The sequence below is a fragment of the Monodon monoceros genome, unplaced genomic scaffold, assembly GCF_005190385.1.
Source record: "Monodon monoceros isolate NGI ecotype Baffin Bay Population unplaced genomic scaffold, NGI_Narwhal_1 Super_Scaffold_20, whole genome shotgun sequence".
NCBI classification, from domain to species: Eukaryota; Metazoa; Chordata; class Mammalia; order Artiodactyla; family Monodontidae; genus Monodon; species Monodon monoceros.
The window spans coordinates 45,521,923-45,538,636 of record NW_021703777.1 but is presented as its reverse complement, the minus strand read 5'-3'; the positions used below and the strand labels follow the sequence as shown (position 1 = coordinate 45,538,636).

Sequence of the window (16,714 nt, the reverse complement as noted above, 5' to 3'; positions counted from 1 at the left end):
CACACACACACACACACACACACACACACACACACACACACACACACCACCCTTCCCCAAGGCCTTTTCCATCACGGCTGTGGATTCTCAGAAGAATACCTGCTAAGTTCTCGCCTGTGATCAGCTGGGGGCTACATGGCAGGCTGGCAACTGTGTGCTTTGCAAGGTGCAAACAAAAACTTCTTTCTTCTGGGATCTGGGAGGATTTGAGGTATGGAGGCCTGGCAGTGCTCACCCAGGAAAATAAATTTCAAATAAAACAGTCTTGTGTCACCGTTCTGTTCCAATGTATCCCAGTTACAAACGGTGGTAGGAGAGGCAGAGCTGGGTGTTGGGACACTGTGATCCTTCGCTGGCTGGTGGCCCCTGGCCAGGTGGGCTGGGAAGAGGTGGGGAGAAGATGGGAAGCAGACCACGGAGCGGGATGGGCAACACTGTTGCAGAAACAGAATAAGGGACCTGCCCTCAGAATCTAGATAAGGTGCCTCCAAGGATCCCTAGGGGCAGAGGTCAGGAGCCTGCTTCAGGTGCAGGTTGGGTGACCTTTAGCAGAGGAATTTCAAGCGGAGGACAAAGGGAGTGGTGTGAGGCCTAAATAGGAAGATCACCTTTCTCCAAGGACCTAGAGGACGTCACGACAGAGGTTGGCCTGAGTAGGGCAGGTGGACATAGAATGGAAGGGCTGAAAAGGTAGTGGCAAGGGTCAAGTTAAAGAGTTGGCGCATAGACTAGAAGGAAATGGACACATAAATACCAGGATGAAGTTGTTCAGTGGTTTAAACGTATCAGTTTCTGAGATTCGCTGCTCATGATGGCAAAGAGCGACTGACTGAATTTGTACAGATCCTTGGGATGCTTCAGATCTTGGGGACGACATCTCCAGACAAGAGAAAAGAGGGCAGGCCATGAACTGAGCTTTGATTTTCAGAGAAAATTCTTCTCCTTTCCTTTTCTTCCTACTAGGTGGTAAGAACAGATTAATCAAGGAAAGCAGAGAGGAAAACTAGTAGATTTGGAATGTGGACTATTTTATCAAAATCCCCTTGTTTTTCATGCCGGCTTTAGAGGTCATACCCTTTGCAGGGTGCTTGGGGATCAAGAGAGAAAGCAGGAAAATGCTTAACCTTTGAATTTGATGGCCTTTGGGGGAGGCACTACCCAAATTACCTCCAAAATGAGTGCGGGTAGGGAGAGGAAAGAAAACCTAACGTGGCCTTAATGGGCCGGGCAGGGGGAGTGCTGCCGTGAACGCTGAGTCACACATTTCTCTTACAAGTTGGTGAGGCATTTCCAGGGAGGAAGAATTAGCAGAAAGTTCGGTAAAGACCTTATCACAGACCTGAATTGTTACTAACTGGGGAGAGCTTTATGGAGGGGCTAAGGCGGAAAATGGGAAGAAAGAAGGGGGATTGATCATCATTGACTTTGTTGGCAATTTCGTAAAAGTACCCAAACCGTAAGCGCACCCACATCTGTGTGAACAAGTCCTGTAAAATGCTTTGGCACTTTGGGGTGAGCCACCCGCCCCAGGACAGCCCGGTGCTAAGTTACCTTAATGATGCTGGGCTCCCAGCTCCCACCTGGGGAACTGGGGCCAGTGGCTGACTCTGTGTCAAAGGCTCATCCTGGATTCCCATTGACCTCAGAGGACCCTCCGTGGAATTGTTGTACTGCCACGCCTTTCATGATTCCCTAATAGATGTTTTCATGTGTGCTGTACCCTCTAAGGGAGAGAATCCCAGCTAAACACAAGAAAAATCTGTTCAGGCTGGCTGTGGGAGAAGGGGAAGCTGGTGGCTGATTCCAATTCTTACGTTCGGGGGAAAGACAATATTTCTATCTTGTTGATCACATTTACAGGCAGTTACTTCAAGGGGGAAAGGAGAGCTGGGTAATTGCTGAAGTAAAGGCTTTAAGAGAAAATGATTTCATTGTCTTTAGCAAACATCCACAGAGACAAATCTCTGACCTTACCTGGTAAGCACTGAGAAAATGCTAAGGATAAGGGGGAGATTTAGAAGACTTGGGGACTTTGCTTTTTCTTATCTGGGTCAGACATTGATCTTTGAAAAATGATCCCCTACTGTACAGTCATTAACCGATCATTTACAGAGTTCCACTGCTGCAGATCCTGGAGCAGGGGAGAACACTTGAGTGGATGGTGAACCAATGACCCACATTAAAAACTGATGAAGGTGCAGCTCTATTTACAATAGCCAGGACATGGAAGCAACCTAAGTGTCCATCAACAGATGAATGGAGAAAGAAGATGTGGCACATATATACAATGGAATATTACTCAGCCATAAAAAGAAACAAAATTGAGGGGGTTTTTGTTTTTTTTTTCTTTTGCGGTACGCAGGCTTCTCACTGTTGTGACCTCTCCCGTTGCGGAGCACAGGCTCCGGACGCGCAGGCTCAGCGGCCATGGCTCACGGGCCCAGCCGCTCCGCGGCATGTGGGATCTTCCCGGACCGGGGCACGAACCCGTGTCCCCTGCATCGTCAGGCGGACTCTCAACCACTGCGCCACTAGGGAAGCCCCAAAACTGAGTTATTTGTAGTGAGGTGGATGGACCTAGAGTCTGTCATACAGAGTGAAGTAAGTCAGAAAGAGAAAAACAAATACCGTATGCTAACACATATATATGGAATCTAAGGAAGAAAAAAAAGGTCATGAAGAACCTAGGGGCAAGATGGGAATAAAGACACAGACCTACTAGAGAATGGACTTGAGGATACGGGGAGGGGGAAGGGTAAGCTGGGACAAAGTGAGAGATTCGCATGGACATATATACACTACGAAACGTAAAATAGATAGCTAGTGGGAAGCAGCCGCATAGCACAGGGAGATCAGCTCGGGTCTTTGTGACCACCTAGAGGGGTGGGATAGCGAGGGTGGGAGGGAGGGAGACGCAAGAGGGAAGAGATATAGGAACATATGTATATGTATAACTGATTCACTTTGTTATAAAGCAGAAACTAACATACCATTGTAAAGCAATTATACTCCAATAAAGATGTTAAAGATGTTAAAAAAAAATCAATGAAGGGTTGATGGGAAGCAAGGGGCAACTTAATTGAGTTTTTTTTTTTTTTTTTAAATTTCTGAAAGCCATTCACTGGCTAAATATTTAAGGAGAAAATATGAAGCATAGTAACATTTTGCAGCCACTTTGGAGAATCATTTGGAACCTCAAAATGTTAATAGATTTACCCTGAGACCAGGAATTCCACTCTTAGAAATAATACCCAAGAGAAATGTAGACATATATCCACACAAATGTTCGTATGAATGTTTATAGCAGCACTATTCATAATTCCCAAAAAGTGGGGAGGGAAACCCAGATGTCTGTTAACTTTTGACGGATAACCTAAGTTTGTATATGCACATGATGGAATGTTATTCAGCCATAAAAAAGGAATGCAGTACTGATACATGCTACAACATGGATGAACCTTGAAAATATTATTCTAAGTGAAAGAAGCCAGACACAACAGGCTACATATTGTATGACTCCATCTATATAAAATGTCCAGAATAGGCAAATCCATAGAGGTAGAAAGTAGATTAGTGATTGCCAGGGTCTGGGCGTAGGGGAGAATGGGGAGTGACCAGTAGTGGATATGAGCTCTCTTTTGGGCTGATCAAAATGTTCCCAAATTAGATAGTGATGATGGCTGCACAGCAATGTGAATATACTGAATCATACAATTAAAAAGGGCGCATTTTTGGTATTTAAAAAATTTTACGGCATGTAAATTATATCACAATAAAATATGAAGCTTGAAACTTTATTCAAGAAACGTTTAAGGCTTCCCTGGTGGCGCAGTGGTTGAGAGTCCGCCTGCCGATGCAGGGGACACGGGTTCGTGCCCTGGTCTGGGAAGATCCCGCATGCCACGGAGCAACTGGGCCCGTGAGCCACAAGTACTGAGCCTGCGACTCTGGAGCCTGTGCTCCACAGCAGGAGAGGCCGCGACAGTGAGAGGCCCGCGCACCACGATGAAGAGTGGCCCGTGCTCGCCACAACTAGAGAAAGCCCTCGCACAGAAACGAAGACCCAACGCAGCCAAATAAATAAATAAATAAAACGAATTTATTTAAAAAAAAAGAAACCTTTAAAATATAACCCAATTACAATAAAGCATTGAGGAAAGACAGAAAACACCTGGCACAAGAAAGAAAATGAGAACAAATCTTTTCTCTTGCTCATTCTCTCTTCATCTCTAGCCTGATCAATTACAGTAGCTTTGTAATAAATTTTCTAGTCTCTAATCATGCTCCCCTAAAATCCATCCTTCATATTATAAAAATGATATTTCTAAAGTCCAAATCATGCTATGTCCTTGCCCTATTGGTTCCCGGTGTTGATAGTAGATGAAGCTGTAAGCTGAGATGCTTGGAGTGTGAAGGACTGGGGTTCCCTTGCAAGGCCATCAGGTTTTACTTTACCTGAGCCCCAACCTGGGCACTGGGAAGAATCCCTGCACGGAATGGCCTGGGTCAGCGTCATCTCCAGTAACAGCATTTTGATCACGCTATATGAACAAAAGAGTATTATTTTTTTTTTTTTTTTTTTTTGCGGTACGCGGGCCTCTCACTGTTGTGGCCCCTCCCGTTGCGGAGCACAGGCTCCGGATGCACAGGCTCAGCGGCCATGGCTCACGGGCCCAGCCGCTCCGTGGCATGTGGGATCTTCCCGGACCAGGGCACAAACCCATGTCCCCTGCATCGGCAGGTGGACTCTCAACCACTGCGCCACCAGGGAAGCCCAAGAGTATTATTTTTTTTTAAAAAGGAAACCAAACCATTGGCCAATAGATATTATGCAATAAGCACATCACAGAAATACAAAGTCTCAGTGTACATTCCCAGTGCCCTTCCCTGGGGAAAGCCCAGTCAATAAATGCACTTGAGTTTGGTCTTCAGTCCTGGTTCTCTGAGGTTCTGGTCCTGGTCCTTTCATGAATCACATCTGCTACCTCCAGTGCCGGCCCCAGTCCCACAAACACAAGGGAAATCGGTGAAAAGAAGTTTTACAGGGAGGCTTGGGAACCTCCTCTGAGCTAGCGGACGCAGTTTTATTTCTAGCCAAACTCTCATCATACCCAGCATTCAATGATGAGTTACTGATGTCCTCACTTGAGAAAATCCTCTCCCACCCTGTGAGACTTCTATTCATTTCATTGTCATTAAAACTGTCTTCAAACAGGATTCCTGGTGCTACACAGCAGAACTGGTAAATTTCTCACCCCCAGTCTTACAAAGGGATTAGATACTCAGTGCCCAAAGGACAAATCCAAAGGTAGTAATAAGGTTTCTTCTAAGTGTCAAGTGCCTGGGCTTCCCTGGTATAAAAGGAGTCTGAGCTTTGAAAATGCCTGCCATGGGCACAGGTAGAGAAGCGTTTGTGTATTTGCCTATCCTGCACAACGCCGTTATTGTCTAGGAACTGGCAAGTCACCCCAGTTTACTCACAGTGGGCATTGAATAGGTGTAGGCAAATTACCTGGGCTATTAAAGACAGGATGTCCTGAGAGGCCTCCTCCCTCCCTCCCTCCTCCCCCATCCCCAGCAGTAAAACTGCATCCCAAGTACAGAACATTCCTAAGCCTGCATGCCTGGTAGACTTGTTCTCGGCTCTGCTAGTCTAAGCCCTGACTGGATGGCTTCTCAGAATTCCTCTCTGGCTGACTTGACGTTTTTTCAGATGATGTGCTAGATGGAGAGATAAGATTTCAGATTCTTGTCCATGCAAGTGAAGTTTAAAGCATTTCTCTTGGTTGAGTTGCTGATTTACTAGAGAATTTTTAGGGTTTCTTTTTGGACATTAAGGCTTCAGTCAGTGGCTGAGGTCAGCTTGGAAATTTCTTCAACATCCTGGGATCTGTTCTGTTAATTCCAAGATCCATGAGGGCTTGTGTTCACTAGCAGAGAGAGGAAAAGACCAGGGGTTTGCAGAGTAGGACCTGGGCCAGGAACTTGTAACCACGTGAGCCTGGACCACTTGTGGAACCAAGGCCTCTGTAAAAGGAATTAGACTGAACGGTCTACTACACTGCATGTAGGAAGGGGATGTGAAGTCTTTTTCCTTCCAAAGTAAATGCTGTGAACTTTTGGTGGTAAGTTTCCTTAATTCAGCTTTGTATTTTTTCAATCCAGAAGACAACTTTGAAAGTGGGAGATTTATTTAGTTTAAGGCAATGTCTACTCACATAATTCTCAGAACTTGCATGATGGTTATTTCGCTATTGTGTGTTCCTACTGAAGAGTGAGAGCTAGACTCTTAAGAATCATATCAAATTATCTCAGTTTCCGATAAATAGGGGAAAAAGAATCAATGAACCTGTTAGAGGTAAATTTGAGGAGGCTCAGACTCAAGGATCCTTTGGGTGCTGAGCCCCCTGAGGGCAGGGACTGCGTGTGTCCATGTGGATAGTTCTCCTCCAGCCCACGTCAGCACCTGCGCACAACAGGCACCCAGGAAATGCTTGTTGTGGTTAAATAAGAGCCATTTTTCCGGAAGACTTTGAAAGACAGAGACAAAGGCAGGGTGGGCTCTCATTAAGCCACAGTTTCCTTTCATTTTCCCTCCCTCCTCCATCTTTCTTTTTCTTCCTTCCTTTCTTTCTTTTCTCTTTCTTTCTTTCTTTCTTTCTTCTTTCTTTTTTCTTTCTTTCTTCTTTCTTTCCTCTCTCTTTTTCTTTCTTTCTTTCTTTTCTTTCTCTCTCCTTCTTTCTTTCTTCCTTCCTTCCTTCCTTCCATATATTAGATACTCTAAATAATTTGAAAGTATTTGAAACAACGCTTCATATTTGGCAGGGCTCTACGGAACCTGCCTAAAAATGAACATATTTCCAAACATGTGCTGTATCAAGTATGGGACCAGGCATCCAAGCCTACTTCTGTGGACTCTCTCATTTACCTAGAGAATATTGAGATCAGTGCCGATCAAGGAATCAAATTCCTGAGGGCTGTATTGAAACTCCTTTTATTGGAAGTAATGTAAACCCAGTTAAGCAAAAAGATTTTTATTGGGTCATCATGGGAAGGGCAGGGGCATGCTGAACCATAGCGATTACTGGGACCAGGGCAAGGAATGGAGCCAGGAACCCTTTCTCCATCTCTCAACACTGTCTCTCTCTGCTTCTTTGTCTTCCTAAAACCCATAGACTGAGAACTAGCCTCTGGTTGCAAGTGCAGAAATCCCAGGGGAGGCTTCTAATTGGACCAGCTTGGGTCACATGCCTTCTCAGGTGGCCAGTGAGGCACTATGGTTGGTGGCAGCCTAGAATCACCGACTGCAGTGGGGAAGGGGCAGTCCCCCTCAAAGAAGGGATGCCTTTCCTGGAAGAAAGGAGGGTGCTGGATAAGCAATCAAGTGCATTTCCAGGGACCAGGGAGTAGTCATAGAAACCGTGGACTGAAAGAGGGTGCTTGCTGACTAAGAAGCCCTGGCTTGCTCCTAAATGTTCAGAGGAATGCATTTAACTTCAGCAACTGCAACTCTGTGCACTTGGATAAGTAGAAAAAAAGCCAAGAAATAGAAAAATAGCAATATAAATGGTGCGATGAATTCAGTTTGACGTCCCACCTACTGAGTATATGTCCTAACATGAGAATGCGTGGGTGACATGAATCTCATTGGTCTCTTCTCCCCACAGAACAAATATCTCTTCCCCCTAAGTGTACTCTTTAAATATATATGTTCTTCATAGAACTTGGCACTTGAATTCAAGCCAACTCTTTCATTTAATGCTGTGTCAGAAAAGCAGACATCATTTCCAGCACTGGAGGGAAACTGTGCTTGGCTTACAAAGAGGCAGTTGCCAAGGTGGTGCCTTCCTAAATTTCTCTGGGTAATTTTGTCTATATGTGATTTTTACCATATACACTGATGGATTTTAGAAATTAAACTCCTATGAGACAAGGTGCTTCTTATGTTTTTGTAGGTGCATCTGAATGTATTATTCCATTGAAATCTCTTTACTGCAGCTCTTTCCTGTTTGTGTGGGTATCTGGTAGAAATGGGAAGAATGACGAATGAGTGGCTTTGGGAGATGTAAGGTGTGACATTACTGCAACAGAGGAGTTTTTCATTTGTGTAGAGTTCCTTATATTTTACTCATTCTTTAAAATTCTGGTTGATGCTGTAATGGTGTATTTAAGGATAGACTCACAAGGCTAGGTTCTTTTGAATCATCTGATTTAGTCTTCCAGCTAACTCTTAAATCCCAAAGGACCATCCAGGGTGGGATTGAATACCCCAGTGACCTAGGACACCTCTCACTAAGAGCAAGCCTCTGATCTTCAGATAATTCTAACCACTGAAACGATGTTCCCCATGTATTGAGCATGATTCTGAATTCCTGTAATTTATACCCTTTGATGTAGTATACGTGCTCCCAGAGTCACATGGAAATCATCTAATCCCTCCTCCTCTTGGCAGCATTTCAAGCCTCTGAAGACACAAGTTATGTCCCTACACGTCTCGTTGTCCCCTGCTTTCTTCTCACCATTTGTTCCTGATGATGCTGGTGATGATAATGATGACGCTAGAAATAATAAATAATCAACATTTATTGGTTACATATTATATGCCAGGTGTCATTTTAAGCAGCTTATATATATTAACTCATAAATATCTTATAACAACCCTATGAAGTAAGTATTGGTATTATCCCCATTTTATACACGAGGCACCGAGAGGTTAAGTAATGTGCCCAGAGTTATACAGCTAGTAAGTAACAGACCCTGACTTTGAACCAGGTGGTTTGGCTCCTAAGACTTCCCTCTCAACACCATTGCGAGATGACACTCCTCTAATGTGATCCAGGCTGTCCCCATTCTCTGTTAGAATGATATCCGGGAGCGGATACGGTGCTACAGGCGCTGTCTATGGATCACAGTTTTCTACTCAGTAAATTTCTATTAACGCCACGCAATCTTCCATGAGCTGCGTGCGGTACCCTGTAAACACTGAAGCAAAGGGGAGTTCATCAACTGTCTTTACCAGTGTGGTTATGCCTGTGCCTCATTCAACGTGTGAAGTTAACTCAGACCAAGCCAATTAGAACAATCACTACAGCTTTCCCCCGATATCTGAGCACCTAAAACTAGGAACCACAAATCATAGAAGAACGTTCTCATGCGTGTGAGAATCGACCACTTGTATTAAAGCAGTCAGGGTCCATCATTTTTGGATCCCGGGTAGCTTTCTGGAGCTGCCGTTCAACTCAGGAGAGTTGGCTAAATCACATGGCTTCATTGGTATTTGGTTCTATAACAAGAGCCTTTTATGTTTGAAATCGTTCATGATCTAATGTCTGACATTCCCTTTAAGGATTTGATTAAAGTTGAGAATCTTTGTGAAAATAGTGACCAATGATTAAATACAATGAACAGAAGCAGATTTACAGGCAATAAGCCCTGGGGTTTTAAGCAAGGCTGGATGTTTATTGAAAGAGAAACATACAATTTTCAGAATTAACATTTCAAAATGTTGCTATTACAAACATATTAAGTAACTCTGGAAACTGGCCTAAATTGCTGGGACCTAAATAAAATATCTTGGAAGAAAATAATGATGTTCAAGTCAGTAAGACATCATTTGCTTTATTTTTGAGTGTTTCATGCAGCCATCCTGAGAGCTGCGCTCCAAGGCTCCTAAGCTCACAGTTGAGTTTTATGTAAGCCAATACCACCCCGCCTGCATAATAGATCGCACATTTTAGTGTAGAACATAACATTGTAGCAGTGGGGATGGCAAAGTCACTGTGCCCCAGTGACGTCCACGAATAAGAGGTGATGTAGATGGTTAATAAGAAATCGCATATTTTGCCAAATTTTCAAATTTTTTAGTTTCAGTACAGACCACTGCAATCCATCAGTCTCCTTCATTCACTTAATGAACAGTTAAGGGCTCACAGCCCTATTGATAAGTATTGGGAATACAATAAGACACAGTCTTCCACCTTAACCACATGGTCAAACTTCCCAATTCCAATAGTGGACACTGTTAACCAAGTCAAACGTCACCATGTCCGTCCTGATGTGATGCACAAGAAAGGGCACCATATCACCCTGGTAGTTCCTGCCAAACTTGCTTAACCTGAATCTAATCACAAGGAAACAATTAGACAAATCCAAATTCGGGGGCGATGTACAAAACTGACCTGGACACTCTAAAAATGTCAATGTCAAGAAAAGAAAAAAGGCAGGGAACTATGGCAGGATAAAGAGATTCTAGAAACGTGATAATTAAATACAATGAATGAACCCTGATTGATCCTGAATTTTTTGTAAAAAGCTATAAATGTCATTGTTAGGAAGTTTGGGAAGTTTGAATATCTACTCTATATCATATTATTATATATTATATTCTCTATATTATATATTCTCTATATTACATATATTCTATGTAATTGTATAAATGTTACATTTTTGGAGTATGATAATGACATTGTAACTTATATGGGTCAGTTTATATTCTTAGAAGATACATATTACTAAAGTATTACGAGGTAAATGTCATGATGCCTAAAGCTTACTTTCAAATGGTTCAGTAAAAAAAAAAAATGTGTATCTGTTAATATAGTAGTATCCATTTTCTTTATACATTGATTTTATATTTTATAGTGATATATTAATATCTATATTGTATATATATATGTGTATACACATATAAGATTATTTTATTAGCTAATAGAAGTTTATTTTCTCATCGTTTTGGAGGCTAGAAGTCTGAAATCAGGGTGGTGACAGGACCACGTGTCCTCTGAATCCTGTAGAGGAGGGTCCTTCCTTGCGTCTTCCGGCTGGGCTGCGTGTGGCTGCCAGCAATCTTTGGCATTCCTTGGTTTGCAGCTACATCTTTGCGTCTGTCTTCATGTGATATTCTTTCTGTGTGTCTTTGTCCAAATTTCCCTCTTCTTATAAGGACACCAGTCATTGAATTAGGGCCCACCTTAATCCAGTATGTCTTCTTCTTATCTTGATTATATCTGCAAAGACCCTATTTCCAAATAAGGTCATAGTCACAGGTACTGGGTAGACATGAATTCTGGGGGGATGCTACTCAACCCAGTACAGTCTATAAAGGCTTTATAGAGGTAGGGCAAGAGGGAGACGAAGGAAGCGTGCACAATGGGGCAAAATGTTAACTAATGGTGAATTTTGGTGAAAGGTATATAAAAGTTTATTGTTCCATTATTTCAAGTTTCCTAACGATTTGAAGTATTTCAAAATAAAATAAAATCCAGGAAAAAAAATGCTATGCAAAAAAAGGTGCGGGACATTACCTTTGCCCGTGAGTCTAGTTCAATGTCATGGAGGACACAGTGGAGATATGCATCATGGCGACCTCAGTGTACCTGTAGACAATGATGCTAACTCAGTCTGGGCACCTTGGGAAGCGTTTCCATGAGAAGTGACACCCAACTGAGCCGAGTCTGAAGGCCAGCGCAGGAGTCAGTGGCAGGGGTGAGGGTGCACTTGGGCAGCTGCCAGCGGGTGAGAATGGTTGGAGCCAAGGGCATGTGTGTGATGGGAGTGGAGCCTGGAGAGAGGCAGGAAGCATGACCTTGAGGATGCTGCATCGAGACAGTTGTTTTTCACCAGGAAGACCAGGAGAATCCAAGGCGAGATTTTCAGCAAGTATAACCAGACCAAATTTTTGTTTGGGGGCTAGGGGTGTGGAGAAGCCTGGGGAAAAACCAGCTGGGAGTCTGGTGGAACAAGGGGTGTCAGAGTAGGGGAGGGTGTGGGAGAGCTGTGAAAGCTAAAACCGGAAGGGCTTAGTTTGAATGGAGGTTGAGGAAGAGGGATGCAAGGCGACTGGCTGGTTGGTGCCACCCTTCCCTTCAGGGGATACAGGAGGAAGAGAAGGAAGGGCTGCAGACGGAAGGTGGTGGAGGGGATAAAGTCTATGCTCAGTTTGGATGTGCTGAACTTGAAGAGCTAGGCGGAGGCCTCAGGGAGGTGCCTGAAGCCCAGGAAACACGGACCTAGCCTGGTGACTCATGCACTTACTGGTGTTAAGTGAAATCATGGATTTTGAGATTTCCCAGTTAGAGTGTAGAGGCAAGTAGAAGGCTGGGCATGGATCCTGAGAAGCAGGACAGAAGGAGAAGCCCCAGCCAAAGAGACCAAGGAGAAGTGGACGGAGAGGTGGGAGGAAAGCCAGGAGCCTGACGGCAGGAAGTCCAACAGGAGGGTGTTTTTGGGGAGGGAGTGGACGGCAACGTGGGACAGCACACACGGCCCAAGGGTAATGAGACTGACACGAGTCCTTTCCATTTTGCAATCGGGAATCCCAGACGTTTCAATAAGGCAGAGGTCAGATGGCCGAAGACCGGGTGTTTCATTAAAGGGGAGGAAGCACAGAGCCAAACGGGGCAGAATATTCTTACCAGAAACTTGGCCGACAAGAGCAGAGAGATAGAGCAATGGTTAGCAAGAGGCAAGGGGTTGGGGCATATGTTCATTTTTATAAGAGGAGAGAAACTTGAGTCTGTGTGTCAGCGGAGAAGCCAGCAGGGAGGTCAGGCTGAAGACAGCAGAGAGCAGACATCACTGACACAGCGAGTGCTGGGGACTCACACCTGGGGCGCAGGTGGAGGGAACCCCGTCCTCACTGAGATGGTGAGGTGGGGGCCAGAGGAGAGAGGAGGTGTGGGCCTGGGATCTCCTTGGGGCCTCATGAGCGACAAGGGAGAGGAGGATGGAGACCATGCCGAGTCAGAACCCCTGGAGGCTGTGATTGGAGTGGACAGGAGACAGAAGGCGGAGGGGGTAACCAAAGGAGGTGAAAACAGGGCTACACACGAGGGCATTTGGAAGCAAAATGATCAGCAAATACAACGTGAAAGTGAAAAGTCAAAATGAAATGTGGACTTGGAGGGAGGGATGGGGGCCTACGTGTTATCAACTCAGGGGATCAGTGTTCACCCTTAATTAATGAAACATGACTTCTCCCTGCCTTATCCCTCAGGTACTTGGAAAACCCTGGGCTGGGAGTGGCAAAGAGGGAAATACTGGCACAGTGAACAGGAGATCATTGGTGAAGGGGCATTGGGTAGCCCAAACTACAGAATTCCCAGCATCTGGCTCAGGTCCAGGAACTCTTAGTAGGGTTTAAAAAATGTATTTAAAAAAAAATTATAGGGCTTCCCTGGTGGCACAGTGGTTGAGTCCGCCTGCCGATGCAGGGGACACGGGTTCGTGCCCTGGTCCGTGAAGATCCCACGTGCCACGGAGCGGCTGGGCCCTTGAGCCATGGCCGCTGAGCCTGCGCGTCCGGAGCCTGTGCTCCGCAACGGGAGAGGCCACAAAAATGTATTTAAAAAAAAATTATAGGTTCACGGGAAGTTGCAAAAAATAGTACAAAGTGATCCGGTGAATTCTCCCCCCAGTCGCCCCCCCATCTTACATAATTATAGTACATTATCAAATGCAGGAATTTGACATTGGTACAAATGCATGTGTATAAATCCATGCCATTTTATCACATATATAAAATCATGTAATCACCAGTGCAGTCAAGATACAGGGCTAGTCCATGACCACAAAGATCCCCCTTATTCTACCCATGCATGTCATATCACTCTCCCCGTCCCTAACCCCTGGCAACCACTAATGTTTTCCATTTCTAATTTTCTCATCTTGAGAATGTTATATAAATGTCATTCCCTGTTATTGCTGAATGGTATTTCATGGTATGGATTGTTGACCTTAAAGAAATAGACTGCCAGATTATTTCTCCAGCAAAGATGGGTTTATTTGGTATCAGCAGAGAATTGCATTTTGGGGTTTGCAACCTCTGTGAGCCACGTGCAAGTGCCCAGGCAAGGGACAAATACTTACTGAAGGAAGAGGTGGTTGGGAAGGCTACAGTAAATGGAGAGTCCATAGCTTTTCATTGGCTGAGTCCTTGACGCGAAAGAAAGGAGTTTTTCCTCTTCCCTTTGGGCGTGGCTGTCGTCGGGGCATGAGAGCTCCCCCTTCTGGATTCCATTTAATTGAGGTTTCTGTTTATTAATTTTTTACAGGATGTACCACAGTGTGTTTAACCACTCAGCTACTGAGGGATATCTTGGTTGTTTCCAGTTATGGGCTATTTTTAAAAAATTTTTATTAATTAATTTATTAATTTTTATTTTTATAAAGTTGACTTACTGTAGCCTCAGGCGTCCTCCCGACCTCACGGTCAGCTTTGGAACTGAAATCAAGTCTGGAGAATTGTACCTCTTTTCCAGGATCCACATGCCTCTGGATGCAAAAATAAAGAAATGCTAGTAAACAAACAAACAAATAAATGCTAGTAGGTTCCTGTGCATTGTTACTCTGTGCCCCAGGCAGTTTGGGATTTGTCTGCTATCCCAAAAAGGCAAAGAGTAAATGGGAAAGGGCAGAAACTTAAAAATCTGACATCCTAAAGACAGTGGTCCCCTTTGACTTTCGTCAGTTTGCAGCCATAGAAAGGAAATAGAAGAATGTGCACTAAGTGACGCAAGCCAGAAAGAGAAAGACACATATCACATGGTATCACTTATATGTGGAATCTAAAATATGACACAAATGAACTTATTTACAAGACTTTCTTACAAAATTTATTTACAAAACAGACTCACAGACATAGAAAACAAATTTATGGTTACCAAAAGGGAAAGAAGGTAGGGGATAAATTAGGAGTTTGGGATTAGCAGATACAAACTACTATAAGTAAAATAGATAAACAACAAGGTGCTACTGTATAGCACAGGGAACTACATTCAATATCCTGTGATAAACTGTAAAAGAAAAGAATATGAAAAAGAATATATGTATGTATCACGTTGCTGTACACTTGAAATTAAGACAACATAGGGCTTCCCTGGTGGCGCAGTGGTTGAGAGTCTGCCTGCCGATGCAAGGGACACGGGTTCGTGCCCCGGTCCGGGAGGATCCCACATGCTGCGGAGCGGCTGGGCCCGTGAGCCATGGCCGCTGAGCCTGCGCGTCCGGAGCCTGTGCTCCGCAACGGGAGAGGCCACAACAGTGAGAGGCCCGCGAACCGCAAAAAAAAAAAAAAAAAAAAAAGACAACATAGTAAATCAACTATGCTTCAATAAAAAAAAGTTTTTTTAATGAATAGAAAAGAAGAAGAATGTGGGAGAGGAGGCCTTGAGGAGGAAGTCTTGGGCACACCACACAGGACAATGGCCTTCCTTGACGCACTCAGAGGTCTGGCAGGTTATTTTTAACTGCCACATTGTAAAGTCAATGTTTGCACTTTGATAAGTGTCCTGTCCAGTGGCTTGTTCTAAACTCTGGCCTGGGAGGTGACTGGAAGAGTCTAGGAGTGGTGTGTGAGAGGGAAACCGGGTGAGTGAAATATAATAATCCTGTAGCCACCAGCCCTGATATCCCTGACAGATGGAACAATCAGTGTGCATTGTGTTGCCCTGCTTGCATCACCTGGTCATGAGTTGTTGGTGGAATTTGTGGAATGGATTGTTCTCTTGGAGTCACCCAATACCCCCAAACAATGGGCGTACACATTCTTAGTTTTATGTAAGAGCTAATAAGGAATGTTCCATGCACCCGATCAGAAGCAGGAAGCTGGTGCCTGACTGCCTGCTGACCTGCCTTCTTTCTCTCTCTTTCTCCCCTCCTGTCTTTAAGGAAGAAAAGAAGAGGGAGGAAGGGAAAGCAAGATAGATCCATTGCGCAGAGGTCACTGGGAGAATTATGCCACAGGTTGGAGGGAAGATAGGTATGGAAAACAAGGGATACCCTGGGGTTTTCACTTCATAGAATTTGCTTTTATTCCTTTGTTGTTTTTTCTCACTGAATACTCTTCTAGAAGAAAAGGCATTAAAGTCTGAGGTAACTATTGTGAGGCCCTGCCTTACTCATACGTTCAGATTTAGATTTAAGAGCTGAGAAAGTCCCCTCTCCAACTGCAACATTGCAGGGTTTTTCGGTTGCACGTAACACAAAGCCCAACTCAGACTGGGTTAAACAATAAAAGAGATAAATTGACTCAGCACTAGAAAGGTCAGAAACAGTGGTCTCAGAGTCAGTTTGATTTAGTAACTTGTCAGATATCTTTTCTTTACCATCTGTGGTGACAATTTCAAACTGAGACGGGCTCCATGTTTCAGTGTCCATCTCCAGAGAGAGGAGGCCAGTCCTCAGGGCTGGCTGGTCGCCTATAACCAGCCCCTCTGACCTGGGAGAAGTCATGTACCAGCTGGCTGAGGCTTGGCTTTCCCGAACCGGTCCCTGCAGTGTGGAGGTGGGCTCACCCGGAGATGCAATCACCACGGCTGCTTCACAGTGAGGGAAGGATGGCGTGGATCCTGGGGTGACAACTGCAATGCCCACCACTACACCTTCTAAAAAGGTCCCTCTGATTCCTGCACTGAGGGTGAAAACTCCTTTAAGAGGGCATCAAGCCTCTCATTCTGAAATTTGAGATAAAATTGAAACAGTAACTGAATTGACATTAAAATATATTGAGAGAGTGAGTTTTTACTAACACAAATGTCAATGACCTGAGGAGTAATTTTATTCTCTATAATTGAATCAAATCAACTCACGAGCCCTAATTTCTACTTGGTAATAGAAAACTAAATTTTTCTAGTTCAAGATAAATTCAATTACTTCTGGTTTAAATCCTAGCCTTTTTTAAAAAAAATAAAACACAGGTTAGCTTTTTAAAAAAAAT

At 44.2% G+C, this 16,714-nt stretch overlaps 1 protein-coding gene across 1 annotated transcript in view; it reads left to right on the top strand.

The window, feature by feature from the left end:
* Nucleotides 1–16,714, top strand: part of SHROOM3 (shroom family member 3) — a 249,965-nt gene that overhangs the window by 14,334 nt on the left and 218,917 nt on the right. The window lies entirely within an intron of this gene.